The following is a 21,532-nucleotide window of genomic DNA, read 5'->3' as shown; positions in this document are numbered from 1 at the left end:
CACTAATAAATACGACTGCTTGTATCGGACATTTTACATGCTAGCTGATATCATCCTATACTTGATCTTTTGCCGATATCATCCGATACTTGATCTTTTGCTGATATCAATAATGTATCGAAACACCACTAATGAATACGACTGCCTGTATCATCCGATGCTGACATCAATGATGTTTAAGGACACCACTAATAAATACGACTGCTTGTATCGGATATTTTACATGCTAGCTGATATCATCCTATACTTTATCTTTTGCTGATATCAATAATGTATCGAAACACCACGAATGAATACGACTGCCTGTATCATCCGATACTGACATCAATAATGTTTAAGGACACCACTAATAAATACGACTGCTTGTATCGGACATTTTACATGCTAGCTGATATCATCCTATACTTGATCTTTTGCTGATATCATCCGATACTTGATCTTTTGCTGATATCAATAATGTATCGAAACACCACGAATGAATACGACTGCCTGTATCATCCGATGCTGACATCAATGATGTTTAAGGACACCACTAATAAATACGACTGCTTGTATCGGACATTTTACATGCTAGCTGATATCATCCGATACTTTATCTTTTGCTGATATCAATAATGTATCGAAACACCACGAATGAATACGACTGCCTGTATCATCCGATACTGACATCAATAATGTTTAAGGACACCACTAATGAATACGACTGCTTGTATCGGACATTTTACATGCTAGCTGATATCATCCTATACTTGATCTTTTGCTGATATCATCCGATACTTGATCTTTTGCTGATATCAATAATGTATCGAAACACCACTAATGAATACGACTGCCTGTATCATCCGATACTGATATCAATGATGTTTAAGGACACCACTAATAAATACGACTGCTTGTATCGGACATTTTACATGCTAGCTGATATCATCCGATACTTTATCTTTTGCTGATATCAATAATGTATCGAAACACCACGAATGAATACGACTGCCTGTATCATCCGATGCTGACATCAATAATGTTTAAGGACACCACTAATAAATACAACTGCTTGTATCGGACATTTTACATGCTAGCTGATATCATCCGATACTTGATCTTTTGCTGATATCATCCGATACTTGATCTTTTGCTGATATCAATAATGTATCGAAACACCACTAATGAATACGACTGCCTGTATCATCCGATACTTATTTCAATGATGTTTAAGGACACCACTAATAAATACGACTGCTTGTATCGGACATTTTACATGCTAGCTGATATCATCCGATACTTTATCTTTTGCTGATATCAATAATGTATCGAAACACCACGAATGAATACGACTGCCTGTATCATCCGATACTGATATCAATAATGTTTAAGGACACCACTAATAAATACGACTGCTTGTATCGGACATTTTACATGCTAGCTGATATCATCCGATACTTGATCTTTTGCTGATATCAACAATGTATCGAAACACCACTAATGAATACGACTGCCTGTATCATCCGATACTGATATCAATGATGTTTAAGGACACCACTAATAAATACGACTGCTTGTATCGGACATTTTACATGCTAGCTGATATCATCCGATACTTGATCTTTTGCTGATATCATCCGATACTTGAGCTTTTGCTGATATCAATAATGTATCGAAACACCACTAATGAATACGACTGCCTGTATCATCCGATACTTATTTCAATGATGTTTAAGGACACCACTAATAAATACGACTGCTTGTATCGGACATTTTACATGCTAGCTGATATCATCCGATACTTTATCTTTTGCTGATATCAATAATGTATCGAAACACCACGAATGAATACGACTGCCTGTATCATCCGATACTGATATCAATAATGTTTAAGGACACCACTAATAAATACGACTGCTTGTATCGGACATTTTACATGCTAAGCTGATATCATCCGATACTTGATCTTTTGCTGATATCAACAATGTATCGAAACACCACTAATGAATACGACTGCCTGTATCATCCGATACTGATATCAATGATGTTTAAGGACACCACTAATAAATACGACTGCTTGTATCGGACATTTTACATGCTAGCTGATATCATCCGATACTTTATCTTTTGCTGATATCAATAATGTATCGAAACACCACGAATGAATACGACTGCCTGTATCATCCGATACTGACATCAATGATGTTTAAGGACACCACTAATAAATACGACTGCTTGTATTGGACATTTTACATGCTAGCTGATATCATCCTATACTTGATCTTTTGCTGATATCATCCGATACTTGATCTTTTGCTGATATCAATAATGTATCGAAACACCACTAATGAATACGACTGCCTGTATCATCCGATGCTGATATCAACGATGTTTAAGGACACCACTAATAAATACGACTGCTTGTATCGGACATTTTACATGCTAGCTGATATCATCCGATACTTGATCTTTTGCTGATATCACTCGGTATCGGTAATTAAAGAGTTGGACAATATCGGAATATCGGCAAAAAGCCATTATCGGTCATCTCTAATAAATACCACAACTTTTACTGACCTCTCGTCCAAAGAAACTGTGATAAAACATGTCTATATTAAAATAAATTGCTGTTTCCCAGAGCTGCTAAAAATACCACAGCGGTTGTTGTCAGAGCTCTAGGCCACACCACGCATTTAATGTATCTACACTCGCGAATTACACGCAATAATCCGTCTTAAGTAATTATTTGTTGTCATATTTGTCAATGGACTTATATAATGCGTCCACTTTCTTCTAAACATTTGTCTTCGCTGCTACTTTGCACAACACTATAGCGTCGATAACAAAAAAAAAAAAAAAAAAATGGGTGGGACCTGGTGGACACGTGACACGGCCTGGGCCAATGAGAGGCGTCGTCTCGGCAAACTGGTTGAAACTGGTTCTGTGCTTATATTTGATGGTATAAAGTAGAGAAACATTGCTGGGATTACATGCGCCATTTTAAGCAGCTGCCCGCCCGCACGCCTCTCTGACCACCCCGACGACAAACACAAACACGCTCGCATTTTTTGTCAGTTTCCAACATGGCTAAAGCAAAGGTAAGGATTTGAATTTGTTTTTATATATATTATCCCGCCCCCCCCCGCATATTATGTAGGCTGGTGGTGTTTTTTTATGTTTTAACCGAGCGGCTTCATCCGTGGAACATCATCGCCATGACAGCAGCAAGTGGAGCGCCCACATAGCGTTGAAACTTGGAGCCTAAATCCCACTTTTTTTGGACGAATGTAAACGCGTTTCTTGGCTATCACCTTATTTTTGGCGTCAAGAACACCATTTAAATGGCATTTGCGGCGCATTTTCGACTGCCAATCAAAATGCTGATTTAGGCGCCAGAAGACAGTCGAGAAGACGGGGGGAAGGGCGGGAGGAGGGGGGGGGGGTCACGTGACGTATTTTGTTTGTTTTGCTCGAGCGTTTTAATATATTCTGATGCAATTATAATATTACAGTGTTTGCGTTAAAATTGCAACAATATCCATGTAGCAACGTTGACTCTTTAAGCATGACGGTGACGTGTTGTTTTTTTTTAATCTGGGGGATGTTTACGTCGACCATCTGGGGGCAGGCGGCCTAAAATTGGGCGGCTTGATACGGTTCTTGCCGGGGGTGAAAAAAAAAAAAAAGATTAAAACGTACACACGGTGGTTTCGATTAAATAGAAGGCGTGCAATCGCCAGCGTTAAAAAATGTGTAGTTTTAGCGGATTAGGAACGTCGGGGTTTCATCGTTTCCGCGCGCCAAGATGCAAAACAAAAGGCAACTGTCATGGCGCCAACGCGTTGTCATGGCAACAGCTCACCTCCCCCTATTTGAATTCAAATAAAGGCGCGAAGTTCAGGATGCATGTCAGGCCACAACAGTTGGCATTTTGTTCTCGATTGTCATTCAATGAGATGACTGGTGTGTAATTATCATTTTACTTATTTTCTGCCTGGTTTTGTATTGTTTTTGTTCGGTTTGTACTTCATGAAGTTTTGCACTTGTTGTGTTTTTTTTGGTAATAATAATAATACATTTTATTTATAAGGCGCCTTTCTGGGCACTTAAGGACACCGTACACAATCAAAACAATAAAATCGAATTGGATAAAAACAACAACAAAGATAGAGAAGAAAAGATGATTACAATGAATAAGCAGTCAGGAATAGGTGTGTTTTGAGTCTTGATCTGATGAGCAATTGTGTGGTTTTTAAACAAAAAATGGATACTTTTTTTTATTTATAAAATTGGGGTATAATTTTATTTTAAAGAAAACACTATGTATTTTATGTAATTTGATGTGAGTTTTATTTTACATTTGGTTTATTTAAATAAATTACTTTTTTCAAATTTAATTTGCAGTTTTAGTAATAGTTATTTAAATATTTAATTGTCTTTTTTTTTTTTTTACAGTTTAATTAAAATTGGGTGACATTTGTTTAAAAAATATTTGACCAATTAATGTTTTAATAACAATTTCAAAAAAATATCTGATACATATATGAATATTTATACAATTTAAAATCTTTGTTTAAAAAAGATTTGACCCATTATTTTAGTGTTTTTTTGTTTGTTTTCATTATATTTGGATGTAATTGTTGGTTTCCATTAGGGCTGCAACTAACGATTAATTTGATAATCGATTAATCTGTCGATTAATAATCGGGTAAAAGAGACAAACTACATTTCTATCCTTTCCAGTATTTTATTGGAAAAAAAAACCCAGCATACTAGCACCATACTTATTTTGATTATTGTTTCTCAGCTGTTTGTACATGTTGCAGTTTATAAATAAAGGTTTCTTTAATAAAATTAAAAATTTGCCTCTGCGCATAGCATAGATCCAACGAATCCATGACTAAATTAATCGGCAACTATTTTTTTTAATTGATTAGTTGTTGCAGCCCTAGTTTCCATTAAGTAAGACTACGTATTATGTTGAAGGGGGCAGGAAAATATAAGATTTTTTCTTCATCCTGCTCCTTCTCAGGCATTGGTGTGTACATGTATAATTGAATAATTGAGGTATAATTGTCTATCGATCAAAGATGCACATCAATGAAGGAGATAAATAAAAATGAAATGAAATAAAATCCTTTTTAACTTTGTTTTTTCTTTTCTGCTTTTTCCAGTCATCTTCCACCGTCGAGGTTTGTACAAATCCACATAATTAATAACATCTGTGTATAAGAATTGTGGGTTTACATTCTGGTCTTCTTTTTCTCCACAGAGACGAGTTTCCCTGCGCCTCTTAGCGGTAACGACACATTTCGATACCTCCTTCTTTAAAAAAAAAAGTTCTTCCTGTTTGTCAACACCGGTTGCTCACTGACGATGTGTTCTTAGACGCAGCTTTTTACAATAACATTCAAATATCCATACATCTCAACATATTTTACAAGAATGGGAAATATCCAGATGATTATTGAGTGTCATCAAATTTTGGTGATGCATGTGTTGCATTGGAAGATATGTTGTAGAATTAAAAAAATGGTAGTAATTAGGGATGTCCGATATTGGCTTTTTTGCCGATATCCGATATTGTCCAACTACCGATACCGATATATACAGTCGTGGAATTAACACATTATTATGCCTAATTTGGACAACCATGTGTGGTGAAGATAAGGTCCTTTTTAAAAAAATTAAATAAGATAAATAAATTGAAACATTTTCTTGAATAAAAAAGAAAGTAAAACAATATACAAACATTTACATAGAAACTAGTAATGAATAAAAAGGAGTAAAATTAACTGTTAAAGGTTAGTACTATTAGTGGAGCAGCAGCACGCACAATCGTGTGTGCTTACGGACTGTATCCCTTGCAGACTGTATTGATATATATTGATATATAATGTAGGAACCACAATATTAATAACAGAAAGAAACAACCCTTTTGTGTGAATGAGTGTAAATGGGGGAGGGAGGTTTTTTGGGTTGGTGCACTAATTGTAAGTGAATCTTGTGTTTTTTATGTTGATTTAAGAGAAAACTGGAAAAAAACAATACCGATAATTTCCGATATTACACTTCAAAGCATCTATCGGCCGATATTATCGGACATCTCTAGTAGTAATGAAGTATTTTGAACACATTTAACAAAGTGCACCACATGACTATCGTTGCACAATTCAACGTGTCTGGAGAGGCGTGGGAAGACGCAGCGCTTATTTATTTAAAAAAAACAACAACTCTGTATATCATAAATTATTGATCGTGTTTAGCGCGGAAGTAATGTGCAATAATAGCTTATTGAGTCATGAAGTATGTGTACAAATATTAAGAGGCTAAAAATAAAAACAATGTTGTATAATGTTTAATTAAGTACAGGATTTAAACCAAGCAGCAACATGATAAGTCATAATAATAATAAAGGCTCTTCAATGCGTACATGCAACCAGAGACAAGAAAATCTAAACAGTCTTAACAGACATTTTTTTGTAGTCAGACACTATTTTCGGTATATTTAGATGGAATCTTTACCTTATCGTCTTAACAGACAATATATATATATATATATCTTAATAAGGTTATCCAAAAAATAGTGCTCAATACCATAGTAGAGCGCAATATATCAGGAGATTTCCTGATGATTGAGGGAACCCCTCATGAAACAGGCCTGTAGAGATGAAGTAGTCTTGTGATTTTTTTCCCACACATACATATATATATATATATATATATATATATATATATATATGTTTTTTGTTAAAATTGAATAATGTTCGAAGGAAATGAGCAGAAAAAATATGCAATTGCAGTCATGAAGAATGAACAACATAAATCACATGAAGTGTGTTTATACATAATTTTCACCAGATTACAGCAGCAAACATGTCTGACAATTGATTGATTGATTGAAACTTTTATTAGTAGATTGCACAGTACAGTACATATTCCGTACATTTGACCACTAAATGGTAACACCCCAATAAGTTTTTCAACTTTAAGTCGGGGTCCACGTAATCAATTCATGGTAAAGGGGTTAAGTATTGTCCTGTGCAAGTGTTCTATCGCTATGTTAAATAAAGAGTCCTTGTCCTGCAGAAACCAAAGCCTAAACCAACAGTGGTCGCCACGAAGAAAGCGGCTGCAAAGGTATGACCATGAAATAAGAATAAGTCCGACCGCTGCTGTGCTTGGATGATGACTCGTTATGTTCTTGTAGAAGACACCCAAAGAAAAGAAGACCAAGGCAGCAGAGAACGGCAACACCAAGACTGAGGTTTGACACTAAATAAAAGAAGGCCGTAGATAAAAGGTCATTAATTTCCTGGTGTGTTCCCCAGGAGGCAAAGGCCGAAGCCACCTAATCCCCATGAAGGAACCTTGACGTGCTCTCTCCCCCTCCCCCGTGTACTTGGTGATTGTACAGTTTGAAATAAGTATTTTTTACCAAGTTTTATATTACAAATGTCATTTATAGGTTTGTCTTGCACTTGACGTAACAAATGGTGTGTCCTCACATTCATATCTATTTTGACACCGCCGTCCGTTCCCCTTAGCCGCCCGCCCCCCTCGTGTTTCCCGTCTTAATGCTTTTTTTTTTTAACTGCTGAACATTAGATATTTCTGCCACATGTTGGATTTTTCAGTCTGATTGTTTTTTTTTTGGATATTATAAGGCAGCTACAGCATTATTTGAGAAATGAAGGCACAGTTTCTGTTTCACTGCTTAAGTAATAAAGTCATTGCTTAATGATTTTGAAATGCTAGATTACAAGATCTAGTCCTTTTTTCTTTAATGCCAGCAGAAAAAAATCCCAGAAAAGCATGTGTGATGTGGACTCAATCATCCTATTAAGCTATGTTCATGTTTTATCACTCCAATTGTTAATCTAAATGTGACTGAATAAACATTTTTTTAAAGTGATGTTCTCTTTCTGGAAACCTTTCATGTCTTTCCATCATTTGACCAGCAGGTGTCAGTATTGTGTGTGTATGTATATATATATATATATATATATATACATACCGTATTTTTCGGAGTATAAGTCGCATCTGCCGAAAATGCATAATAAAGAAGGAAAAAAAACATAATTCGCACTGGAGCCCGGCCAAACTATGAAAAAAAAACTGCGACTTATAGTCTGAAAAATACGGTACACACAATAATGGATGGATGGATGTCAGTATTGTATATAATAATCATGTCTTTCCACCATTTGACCAGCAGATGGCAGTATTGTGTATGTATGTGTGTGTATATACAGGTAAAAGCCAGTAAATTAGAATATTTTGAAAAACTTGATTTATTTCAGTAATTGCATTCAAAAGGTGTAACTTGTACATTATATTTATTCATTGCACACAGACCGATGCATTCAAATGTTTATTTCATTTAATTTTGATGATTTGAAGTGGCAACAAATGAAAACCCAAAATTCCGTGTGTCACAAAATTAGAATATTGTGTAAGGGTTAAATTTTGAAGACACCTGGTGCCACAAACTAATCAGCTGATTAACTCAAAACACCTGCAAAGGGCTTTAAATGGTCTCTCAGTCCAGTTCTGAAGCCTACACAAACATGGGGAAGACTTCAGATTTGACAGCTGTCCAAAAGGCAACCATCGACACATTGCACAAGGAGGGAAAGACACAAAAGGTTATTGCTGAAGAGGCTGGCTGTTCTCAGAGCTCTGTGTCCAAACACATTAATGGAGAGGCAAAGGGAAGGAAAAACTGGTCAGAAAAAGTGTACAAGCGATAAGGATCACCGCGCCCTGGTCAAGATTGTGAAAAAAAACCCATTCAAAAATGTGGGGGAGATTCAGAAGGAGTGGACAGCTGCTGGAGTCAGTGCTTCAAGATCCACCACCAAGAGACGCTTGAAAGACATGGGTTTCAACTGCCGCATACCTCGTGTCAAGCCACTGTTGACCAAGAAACAGCGCGAAAAGCGTCTCACCTGGGCTAAGGGAAAAAAGAGCTGGACTGCTGCTGAGTGGTCCAAAGTCATGTTTTCTGACAAAAGCAAATTTTGCATTTCCTTTGGAAATCGAGGTCCCAGAGTCTGGAGGAAGACAGGAGAGGCACAGGATCCACGTTGCCTGAAGTCTAGTGTAAAGTTTCCACCATCAGTGATGGTTTGGGGTGCCATGTCATCTGCTGGTGTCGGTCCACTCTGTTTCCTGAGATCCAGGGTCAACGCAGCCGTCTACCAGCAAGTTTTAGAGCACTTCATGCTTCCTGCTGCTGACCTGCTCTATGGAGATGGAGATTTCAAGTTCCAACAGGACTTGGCGCCTGCACACAGCGCAAAATCTACCCGTGCCTGGTTTACGGACCATGGTATTTCTGTTCTAAATTGGCCCGCCAACTCCCCTGACCTTAGCCCCATAGAAAATCTGTGGGGTATTGTGAAAAGGAAGATGCAGAATGCCAGACCCAAAAACGCAGAAGAGTTGAAGGCCACTATCAGAGCAACCTGGGCTCTCATAACACCTGAGCAGTGCCAGAAACTCTTCGACTCCATGCCACGCCGCATTAACGCAGTAATTGAGGCAAAAGGAGCTCCAACCAAGTATTGAGTATTGTACATGCTCATATTTTTCATTTTCATACTTTTCAGTTGGCCAACATTTCTAAAAATCCCTTTTTTGTATTAGCCTTAAGTAATATTCTAATTTTGTGACACACGGAATTTTGGATTTTCATTTGTTGCCACTTCAAATCATCAAAATTAAATGAAATAAACATTTGAATGCATCAGTCTGTGTGCAATGAATAAATATAATGTACAAGTTACACCTTTTGAATGCAATTACTGAAATAAATCAAGTTTTTCAAAATATTCTAATTTACTGGCTTTTACCTGTGTATATATATACATATATATACATACATACACATACACGCAATACTGTATATGTATATATATATATTAGACTTGGACTTCCTTTTTATTGTCATTCAAATTTGAACTTTACAGCACAGATAACAACGAAATTTCGTTACATAAGCTCATGGTAGTGCAGGATAAAAAAGCAAAAAGGTGCATATATAAATAAATATATGTATAAATAAATAGATTAGTGTACAGATAAATATATTGCACTTTTTCACATGCGTCCACGTTTATGGATGTATGTTATATTGTCTTTTTTATTCCAGCGAGTTAATCTATTTTGGGGGGAGTTGAGGGAATAATTTAATTATGATGCGTTCAAGAGTCTTACGGCCTGAGGGAAGAAGCTGTTACAGAACCTGGAGGTTCTGCTTCGGAGGCTGCGGAACCTCTTTCTGGAGTCCAGCAGTGAAAACACTCCTTGGTGGGGGTGGGAGGAGTCTCTGCAGATTTTCTGAGCCCTGGTCAGGCAGCGGCTTTTTGCCATCTTCTGGATAGTAGGAAGAGGAGTCCTGATGATCTTTTCCGCCGTCCTCACCACTCTCTGGAGAGACTTCCAGTCTGAGGCATTGCAGGCTCCAGTCCAGACAGAGATGCTGTTGGTCAGCAGGCTCTCTATAGTGCCTCTGTAGAATGTGCTGAGAATGGGGGGAGGGAGCTGTGCTCTTTTCATCCCACGCAAAAAGTGCATGCGCTGCTGAGCTCTTTTTTACAAGAGCTCCGGTGTTCTAGTCCAGGTTCTATTGTCAGTTATCTGCACCCCCAGGAACTTGGTGCTGCTTACTATCTCCACTGCTGTGCCGTTGATGAAGAGTGGAGCGTGGCTGGACTGGTGCTTCCTGAAGTCAACCATGATCTCCTTGGTCTTGTTGACATTCAGGACCAGGTTGTTGGTTCTGCACCAGTCAACCAGATGTTTCACCTCCTCCCTGTAGTCCATGTCGTTGTTGTCACGGATGAGGCCCACTACTGTCGTGTACTTCACAATGTGGTTAGTAGTGGACCTGGCGCAGCAGTCATGGGTCATCAACGTGAACAGCAGTGGACTCAGGACGCAGCCCTGGGGGGAGCCGGTGCTCAGGGAGATGGCACTGGAGGTGTTGTTGCCCACTCTCACAGATTGGGGTCTGTCTGTGAGGAAGTCAAGCAGCCAGTTGTATAGGGGGGTACTGAATCCAAGGGTGTTGAAGGAACAATATCCGCACGTGTGTGTCCTTTCCTTCCAGATGTTCTAAGCTCAGGTGGAGTGCAGAGGAGATGGCGTCCTCTGTGGAGCGGTTAGGGCGATAAGCAAACTGGTATGGGTTGAATGTGGGGGGAAGTCTGGAGACAATATATTCCTTTACCAGCCTCTCCAAGCACTTCATTATGATGGGGGTGAGTGCAACGGGGCGGTAATCATTGAGGGAGGAGATTGTGGGTTTTTTTGGCACTGGAATGATTGTGGCCGTCTTAAAACATGATGGTACCACAGCCTGGGTCAGCGAGATGTTGAAGATGTCCGTGAGAACCCCAGCCAGCTGGTCTGCACATCCCTTAAGCACCTTGTGCTTGTGCTGTCATCAGGTCCCGGTGCTTTCCGGGGGTTCACTCTCCTCAGGGTTTTCCGGACATCCGCTATATCCAGGTTGAGCGGCTGCTCATCAGGGCGAGGGATGGATTTTCTCGCCGGAGTGGTGTTAAGTGCCTCAAACCTTGCAAAGTAGTTGTTAAGGTCATCTAGGGAGCTGATACTGTTGTCACAGGGACAGGGGGCAGCTTTATAGTCCGTGATGACCTGTATGCCCTGCCACATTTGTCTAGTGTTTGTAGGGTTGTCAAAGAAGTCCTGCACTTTCTGACTGTGAGCACGCTTTGCAACGTTAATGGCACATGGTTCAGGTTAGCTCTGGCTGTTTTTAATGCCACCATGTCGCCAGACTTGAAAGCCTTGTTCCGAGCCTTCAGCATTACACGTACCTCACTGTTCATCCAGGGTTTCTCGTCGGCCCGTGTGGGGATGTTCTTGATCACACTGACATCCTCCATGCACTTCTGAATGTATGCGGACACAGACTCTGCATACTCCTCCACACGTGTGGTGATTTTCGGTGGCGGCTGCTTTGAACATGTCCCAGTCTGTGGTTTCCAAGCAGTCTTGTAATGCTGACATTGCTCCCTCTGGCCAGGTCCTCACCTGCTTCACTGTAACTTGCTTCCTGATCAGCAGGGCTTGTGTGTGTGTGTGTGTGTGTGTGTGTGTGTGTGTGTGTGTGTGTGTGTATATATATATATATATATATATATATATATATATATATATGTATATATATATATATATATATATATATATATATATGTATATATATATATATATATATATATATAAAAATAAAAGATAGGTTCCAGCATCCCCTGCGACCAGGGCCGGCCCGTGGCATAGGCCATATAGGCAAATGCTAAGGGCGCTGTCCATCAGGGGGCGCCACGCCAGTGCCACAAATGTTGGAGAAAAAAAAAGAAAGTTGGTACTATTATTTCTAAATACAAAAAATAATCCCACGTTAATTAAAATGCAAAGTAAAGCCTATTTAATAGAAATATTATTTGTTACAATATTCCGCCCCCCCCCGCCCCCCCCCGCCCCCCCCCCCCCCCCCCCCCCCCCGCACGGTGCGCCCCCTCCCTTCCCGTATCATGACTCTTTTTGGACATCACCACATCAAAAAATCAACACATACAAGATGTCAAAACGGCCAAAACTGTCAGGTGCCCAGGGAAGAAAAAAGAGAAAAGAAGAGGAGTAGAAACGAGAAAAGACAGAGTTAGCAGGTAGGTAACGTTAGCCTACATGAAATTATTTGTCTGTTACAGAATGTGATAGTAACCTGGCTTTTTAGCATTAAGCTAATGTTACATGATTCGGCAATTGCTAATCAATAAGTAGCTAGTTCTGTTTTAACGTCGGGTTAATATTGTGGAGGGGGCTAAATTGTTATGGAAAATAATAATGTAACGTTAGGTAATTACAGTACTCCCACCTTACATTCCTCAGGGACATTTGTATTAGATCTTTTAAGCAGGTGTTATTGCCTTCTGGTTAGCTAATGTTTGCCCTGCAGGTAATAGTCACTTTTCCACCCCTTTATATATTAGGTATAGTTGTAAGCCTAGTTGTTAAAGTGCACATCATTAATGTTAATTAAGCAATATGTATGTAAAAAATATTGTATTTCATATATTCATTTTTTATTTTTTGCATTCATTTATTTATTCATATTTTTTTTATCTTGTTAACTATTCTGATTGTTAATTTGCTTTCTTTAAGTAAAAAAAAGGTCAAAGACAAAGCTATTCGGTTTCTTGTGAGTATATACACTTCACTGCCGATGTGGGGGGGCGCCACCTAAAATCTTGCCTAGGGCGCCAGATTGGTTAGGGCCGGGCCTGCCTGCGACCCTGAAAGGGACAAGCGGTAGGAAAAGGATGGATGGATGTCAGTATTGTATATAATAATCATGTCTTTCCACCATTTGAACAGCAGATGGCAGTATTGTGTATAATAATCATGGCTTGCCACCATTAGACCAGATGTTGGAATTGTATATATTAGCATGTCATTCCATCATTTGACCAGCAGATGTCAGTATTGTATATAATAACGCTGAGAGATGGAGTGCAGTACTAGATTGATCCGCCATATAAAAACTTAGTACAGCTAATACGGCGGGCCAAATAGAAGCAACAACCATGTGATGTCTGGAAGCATCATGTTTTGTTAGTAAACAATTATAGAACTGGAGACACTTTGTGGATTTATGTGTATGAATTTAATTGTGTGACTGCATACTTTTCAATGAGCATTCTCATTGTCTCGTAATATTGACATATTCTGCTCATTTTAAACATGCAGCGGTTAATTAGTTTCACAGACGCTTCACACCCTTTGCTTTTTCCTTCAACAACAACACACATAATCACCACAGACTTCATGAGAGACAAACAAAGACTACTTTTATATATATATATATATATATATATATATATATATATATATATATATATATATATATATATATATATATATATATATATATATATATATATATCCTGAAAATATGCAAACAAAACTGTGTTTGGATAATTGATACTTCAAACTGGCATAAATAAATCTTAAGGAATATAACATAACTTGGCTTATGAGAGCTTCAAAATGTAATGAATAAAATGCTAAAGTTGTTGATAAACACACAATTATTTTAATAATTAAATATGGTCATTTTAAATGAATTATTATGATCATTTAAAATTAATTATTTCAAATATGTTTATTTTAATGTATAATTATATGGCTGGATGTAATGAGGAGTCAGAAAAAATACAAATAAAAATACAATTAATTTTGATGTTTTTAGCAAAATATAGTAAAAACGTATTTAGTTTTTTTTTTTTTTAAATTCCATCCATCTTCTTCCACTTATCCGAGGTCGGGTCGCGGGGGCAGCAGCCTAAGCAGAGAAGCCCAGACTTCCCTCTCCCCAGCCACTTCGTCCAGCTCCTCCCGGGGGATCCGGAGGCGTTCCCAGGCCAGCCGGGAGACATAGTCTTCCCAACGTGTCCTGGGTCTTCCCCGTGGCCTCCTACCGGTCGGACGTGCCCTAAACACCTCCCATCCAGCGGAGGAAACTCATTTGGGCCGCTTGTACCCGTGATCTTGTCCTTTTGGTCATAACCCAAAGCTCATGACCATAGGTGAGGATGGGAACGTAGATTGAACGCTAAATTGAGAGCTTTGCCTTCCGGCTCAGCTCCTTCTTCACCACAACGGATCGATACAGCGTCCGCATTACTGAAGACGCCGCACCGATCCGCCTGTCGATCTCACCATCCACTCTTCCCTCACTCGTGAACAAGACTCCGAGGTACTTGAACTCCTCCACTTGGGGCAGGGTCTTTTTTTAAATGAATAAATATATTTATTTTTAACATAATAACATAATAATGCTGTAACAAACAGTTCAGGGTGTCCCAAGTTACCGGAGTGTGTTAGGTAAGGAGGAGGAGTTCTGTCCCTCCAGAGTTGTCACCCTCATCTGCAGTCCTCTCCAAGGTTTCTCATTGTCATCCCACTGGGTTGAGTTTTTCCTTGCCCTGATGTGGGCTCTGAACCGAGGATGTCGTAGTTACAAGTGATCTACTGTTTTTATGGAACTAAAGCCAATATGCAAGTCAAAGATCCTCTATATGACAAGTGATCTACTGTTTTTATGCAACTACAGCCAACATGCAAGTCAAAGATCCCGTAAAAACAGTAGATCACTTGCATATTGAGGATCTTTGACTTGCATGTTGGCTGTAGTTCCAGAAAAACAGTAGATTACTTGTCATATAGAGGATCCTTGGCTTGCGTGTTGGCTTTAGTTCCATAAAAACAGTAGATCACTTGTCATATAGAGGATCTTTGGCTTGCATGTTGGCTGTAGTTCCATAAAAACAGTAGATCACTTGTCATATAGAGGATCTTTGACTTGCATGTTGGCTGTAGTTCCATAAAAACAGTAGATCACTTGTCATATAGAGGATCTTTGACTTGCATGTTGGCTGTAGTTGCATAAAAACAGTAGATCACTTGTCATATAGAGGATCTTTGACTTGCATGTTGGCTGTAGTTGCATAAAAACAGTAGATCACTTGTCATTTAGAGGATCTTTGACTTGCATGTTGGCTGTAGTTGCATAAAAACAGTAGATCACTTGTCATATAGAGGATCTTTGACTTGCATGTTGGCTGTAGTTGCATAAAAACAGTAGATCACTTGTCATATAGAGGATCTTTGACTTGCATGTTGGCTGTAGTTCCATAAAAACAGTAGATCACTTGTCATTTAGAGGATCTTTAGTTTGCATGTTGGCTGTAGTTGCATAAAAACAGTAGATCACTTGTCATATAGAGGATCTTTGGTTTGCATGTTGGCTGTAGTTGCATAAAAACAGTAGATCACTTGTCATATAGGGGATCTTTGGCTTGCATGTTGGCTGTAGTTGCATAAAAACAGTAGATCACTTGTCATATAGAGGATCTTTGACTTGCGTGTTGGCTGTAGTTGCATAAAAACAGTAGATCACTTGTCATATAGGGGATCTTTGGCTTGCATGTTGGCTGTAGTTGCCTAAAAACAGTAGATCACTTGTCATATAGGGGATCTTTGGCTTGCATGTTGGCTGTAGTTGCATAAAAACAGTAGATCACTTGTCATATAGAGGATTTTTGACGTGCATGTTGGCTGTAGTTGCATAAAAACAGTAGATCACTTGTCATATAGGGGATCTTTGGCTTGCATGTTGGCTGTAGTTGCATAAAAACAGTAGATCACTTGTCATATAGAGGATCTTTGACTTGTGTGTTGGCTGTAGTTCCATAAAATCAGCAGATCACTTGTCATATAGAGGATCTTTGACTTGCATGTTGGCTGTAGTTCCATAAAAACAGTAGATCACCTGTCATATAGAGGATCTTTGACTTGCATGTTGGCTGTAGTTGCATAAAAACAGTAGATCATTTGTCATATAGAGGATCTATGACTTGGATGTTGGCTGTAGTTGCATAAAAACAGTAGATCACTTGTCATTTAGAGGATCTTTGACTTGCATGTTGGCTGTAGTTGCATAAAAACAGTAGATCACTTGTCATATAGAGGATCTTTGACTTGCATGTTGGCTGTAGTTCCATAAAAACAGTAGATCACTTGTCATAGAGAGGATCTTTGACTTGCATGTTGGCTGTAGTTCCATAAAAACAGTAGATCACTTGTCATATAGAGGATCTTTGACTTGCATGTTGGCTGTAGTTGCATAAAAACAGTAGATCACTTGTCATATAGAGGATCTTTGACTTGCATGTTGGCTGTAGTTTCATAAAAACAGTAGATCACTTGTCATTTAGAGGATCTTTGGTTTGCATGTTGGCTGTAGTTGCATAAAAACAGTAGATCACTTGTCATATAGAGGATCTTTGGTTTGCATGTTGGCTGTAGTTGCATAAAAACAGTAGATCACTTGTCATATAGAGGATCTTTGACTTGCATGTTGGCTGTAGTTCCATAAAATCAGCAGATCACTTGTCATATAGAGGATCTTTGACTTGCATGTTGGCTGTAGTTCCATAAAATCAGCAGATCACTTGTCATATAGAGGATCTTTGACTTGCATGTTGGCTGTAGTTGCATAAAAAGAGTAGATCACTTGTCATATAGAGGATCTTTGACTTGCATGTTGGCTGTAGTTGCATAAAAACAGTAGATCACTAGTCATATAGAGGATTTTTGACTTGCATGTTGGCTGTAGTTGCATAAAAACAGTAGATCACTTGTCATATAGAGGATCTTTGACTTGCATGTTGGCTGTAGTTTCATAAAAACAGTAGATCACTTGTCATTTAGAGGATCTTTGGTTTGCATGTTGGCTGTAGTTGCATAAAAACAGTAGATCACTTGTCATATAGAGGATCTTTGGTTTGCATGTTGGCTGTAGTTGCATAAAAACAGTAGATCACTTGTCATATAGAGGATCTTTGACTTGCATGTTGGCTGTAGTTCCATAAAATCAGCAGATCACTTGTCATATAGAGGATCTTTGACTTGCATGTTGGCTGTAGTTCCATAAAATCAGCAGATCACTTGTCATATAGAGGATCTTTGACTTGCATGTTGGCTGTAGTTGCATAAAAAGAGTAGATCACTTGTCATATAGAGGATCTTTGACTTGCATGTTGGCTGTAGTTGCATAAAAACAGTAGATCACTAGTCATATAGAGGATTTTTGACTTGCATGTTGGCTGTAGTTCCATAAAAACAGTAGATCACTTGTCATATAGAGGATCTTTGGCTTGCATGTTGGCTGTAGTTTCATAAAAACAGTAGATCACTTGTCATATAGAGGATCTTTGACTTGCGTGTTGGCTGTAGTTGCATAAAAACAGTAGATCACTTGTCATATAGAGGATCTTTGACTTGCATGTTGGCTGTAGTTGCATAAAAACAGTAGATCACTTGTCATATAGAGGATCTTTGACTTGCATGTTGGCTGTAGTTGCATAAAAACAGTAGATCACTTGTCATATAGAGGATCTTTGACTTGCATATTGGCTGCAGTTGCATAAAATCAGCAGATCACTTGTCATATAGAGGATCTTTGACTTGCATGTTGGCTGTAGTTCCATAAAAACAGTAGATCACTTGTCATATAGAGGATTTTTGACTTGCATGTTGGCTGTAGTTGCATACAAACAGTAGATCACTTGTCATATAGAGGATTTTTTGACTTGCATGTTGGCTGTAGTTGCATAAAAACAGTAGATCACTTGTCATATAGGGGATCTTTGGCTTGCGTGTTGGCTGTAGTTCCATAAAAACAGTAGATCACTTGTCATAAAGAGGATCTTTGACTTGCATGTTGGCTGTAGTTCCATAAAAACAGTAGATCACTTGTCATATAGAAGATCTTTGAGTTGCATGTTGGCTGTAGTTCCATAAAAACAGTAGATCACTTGTAATATAGAGGATCTTTGACTTGCATGTTGGCTGTAGTTCCATAAAAACAGTAGATCACTTGTCATATAGAAGATCTTTGACTTGCATGTTGGCTGTAGTTCCACAAAAACAGTAGATCACTTGTCATATAGAGGATCTTTGACTTGCATATTGGCTGTAGTTGCATAAAAACAGCAGATCACTTGTCATATAGAGGATCTTTGACTTGCATGTTGGCTGTAGTTCCATAAAAACAGTAGATCACTTGTCATATAGAGGATCTTTGACTTGCATGTTGGCTGTAGTTGCATAAAAACAGTAGATCATTTGTCGTATAGAGGATCTTTGACTTGCATGTTGGCTGTAGTTCCATAAAAACAGTAGATCACTTGTCATTTAGAGGAACTACAACAACATGCAAGTCAAAGATCCTCTATATGACAAGTGATCTACTGTTTTTATGCAACTACAGCCAACATGCAAGCCAAAGATCCTCTATATGCCAAGTGATCTACTGTTTTTATGCAACTACAGCCAACATGCAAGCCAAAGATCCTCTATATGCCAAGTGATCTACTGTTTTTATGCAACTACAGCCAACATGCAAGCCAAAGATCCTCTATATGACAAGTGATCTGCTGTTTTTATGCAACTACAGCCAACATGCAAGTCAAAGATCCTCTATATGACAAGTGATCTACTGTTTTTATGGAACTACAGCCAACATGCAAGTCAAAGATCCTCTATATGACAAGTGATCTACTGTTTTTATGGAACTACAGCCAACATGCAAGTCAAAGATCCTCTATATGACAAGTGATCTGCTGTTTTTATGCAACTACAGCCAACATGCAAGTCAAAGATCCTCTATATGACAAGTGATCTACTGTTTTTATGGAACTACAGCCAACACGCAAGTCAAAGATCCTCTATATGACAAGTGATCTACTGTTTTTATGGAACTACAGCCAACATGCAAGTCAAAGATCCTCTATATGCCAAGTGATCTACTGTTTTTATGGAACTACAGCCAACATGCAAGTCAAAGATCCTCTATATGTGACAGATCCCAAGTGTAGAAATGATGGAATGATATAATTTGGTCTTGGCCTTTTTGTCATCACACTAAATAAAAATTTGACTCCAGTGGTGGTCAAGCACTTTACATGTGAGGTGAGAAGACATGTTGCGTGTTGATGAATGTGTACAATAAACACTTGCCATGAAAAAGAACATCATGTCCTGGACATGTAAAGAAGTATGTAAGGGGAGAGAGCAGGGCGGAACAAGAAGAGTGGACGAGTCCATGTGTGTGAGAGTGCGGGGGTGTTCACATGTTCTCATGTCCATACATTGACTCTGCAGTGCCTTGTGTGTGGAGACACACCCCCTGGCGACATATAGACCACGCCCACTCCTCAAATAAAGACACGTGACCTCCCCCTGCTCTCTAATGTTCTCCACAAGAAGCCTGCAGGCCCTCAGGAACCTTCCAGAAGCCTTCCAGCTCCCGAGTGCCGTCACAGGTGAGCGTCTGACCTCATCTAATGTAAAGTTTTAACAATATCCGTGAAGAAAATGTGATTTATGACCGCCGTCATGTCGACAATGTGGCTCAACATGCCAATCATTTCCATCGTAAATCAATCAAAACGTTTTTTTTTGTGTTTTATTTTTTTTTCCAGAAAGTTCCTCAAGTTTAACCGAAAAGAGTGTTCGTCTTACTCAACTCACACGCTGCAAAGATGAGTTTTAACAGTTTTGTGTGGTCGAAAATGGAAAGAAAAAAACGTTAATTAAATTATTTAAATTTTTCCACCATATTTTTGTCGGCGTGAGAAGTTTATTTTCAATAAAGTTTCGATCGAAGCAGAACGAATTCGGACATCGTTACTAAAATAATGTTCTCCATGATGAAGTTTTACTCTATAAAATGTACTCGAGTTAAAATAAATCTGCAAGCAAAAGTAACTGATTTAAAAGTTAATCTCTAAAAATAGAATAGTACTTAAAAAAAAAAAAAAATATGGCGAAAATAGTTGTGTATTACATGAAATAAAAACCTAGCAGCCTCAAACATGGTTATTTTTATTGTACACACCAGGCCCGGCCCTAACCAATCTGGCGCCCTAGGCAAGATTTTAGGTGGCACCCCCCACATCGGCAATGAAGTGTATATACTCACAAGAAACCGAATAGCTTTGTCTTTGACCTTTTTTTTTTTTTTTAACTTACAACTATACCTAATATATAAAGGTGTGGACAAGTGACTATTACCTGCAGGGCAAACATTAGCTAACCAGAAGGCAATAACAATGTAAACAAAAAACACCTGCTTAAAAGATCTAATACAAATGTCCCTGAGGAATGTAAGGTGGGAGTACTGTAATTACCTAACGTTACATTATTATTTTCCATAACTATTTAGCCCCCTCCACAATATTAACCCGACGTTAAAACCGAACTAGCTATTTATTGATTAGCAATTGCCGAATCATGTAACATTAGCTTAATGCTAAAAAGCCAGGTTACTATCACATTCTGTAACAGACAAATAATTTCATGTAGGCTAACGTTACCTACCGGCTAACTCTGTCTTTTCTCGTTTCTACTCCTCTTCTTTTCTCTTTTTTCTTCCCTGGGCACCTGACAGTTTTGGCCGTTTTGACATCTTGTGTTGATTTTTTGATGTGGTGACGTCCAAAAAGAGTCATGATACGGGAAGGGAGGGGGCGCACCGTGCGGGGGAGGGGGGGGGGGGTAATGTTGTAACAAATAATATTTCTATTAAATAGGCTTTACTTTGCATTTTAATTAACGTGGGATTATTTTTTGTATTTAGAAATAATAATACCAACTTTTTTTTTTTTTTTTTTTCCTCCAACATTTGTGGCACTGGCGTGGCGCCCCCTGATGGACGGCGCCCTTAGCATTTGCCTATACGGCCTATGCCACGGGCCGGCCCTGGTACACACATACACACACACACAAAATCAAATATCCCTTATAGCAATATATTGCTGTTTTAAGGAATTACAGTAAAATATCAGTCAAAAATCCTATTTAAAGAGCATTTGGGGCTTTCCTTGGTCAAAGATCCCGTGAACAGGTAAAGCTCCAAACAATTAAATATCCCGTTCACTTCAGCAAAGTGAGA

The 21,532-nt window shown here is 38.6% G+C and overlaps 2 long non-coding RNA genes across 2 annotated transcripts in view; both read left to right on the top strand.

The window, feature by feature from the left end:
• The first annotated feature begins 2,921 nt into the window (after positions 1-2,921).
• LOC133605423 (uncharacterized) lies at positions 2,922-7,894 on the top strand. The gene is made up of 6 exons (XR_009815140.2): positions 2,922-3,077; positions 5,154-5,171; positions 5,252-5,278; positions 7,069-7,119; positions 7,190-7,246; positions 7,311-7,894. It is a non-coding gene; the product is annotated as an uncharacterized lncRNA (long non-coding RNA).
• Positions 7,895-19,815: 11,921 nt separating this feature from the next.
• Positions 19,816-21,532, top strand: part of LOC133605422 (uncharacterized) — a 28,707-nt gene continuing 26,990 nt past the window's right edge. Inside the window, exon 1 of the long non-coding RNA XR_009815139.2 lies at positions 19,816-19,901. This is a non-coding gene — a long non-coding RNA (uncharacterized lncRNA). The remainder of the gene's footprint in view (positions 19,902-21,532) is intronic.

This window comes from Nerophis lumbriciformis, linkage group LG04, assembly GCF_033978685.3.
Source record: "Nerophis lumbriciformis linkage group LG04, RoL_Nlum_v2.1, whole genome shotgun sequence".
In the NCBI taxonomy this organism is placed as follows: domain Eukaryota; kingdom Metazoa; phylum Chordata; class Actinopteri; order Syngnathiformes; family Syngnathidae; genus Nerophis; species Nerophis lumbriciformis.
Note: the sequence above shows the minus strand (reverse complement) of the source record. Positions and strands in the feature narration are given on the sequence as shown.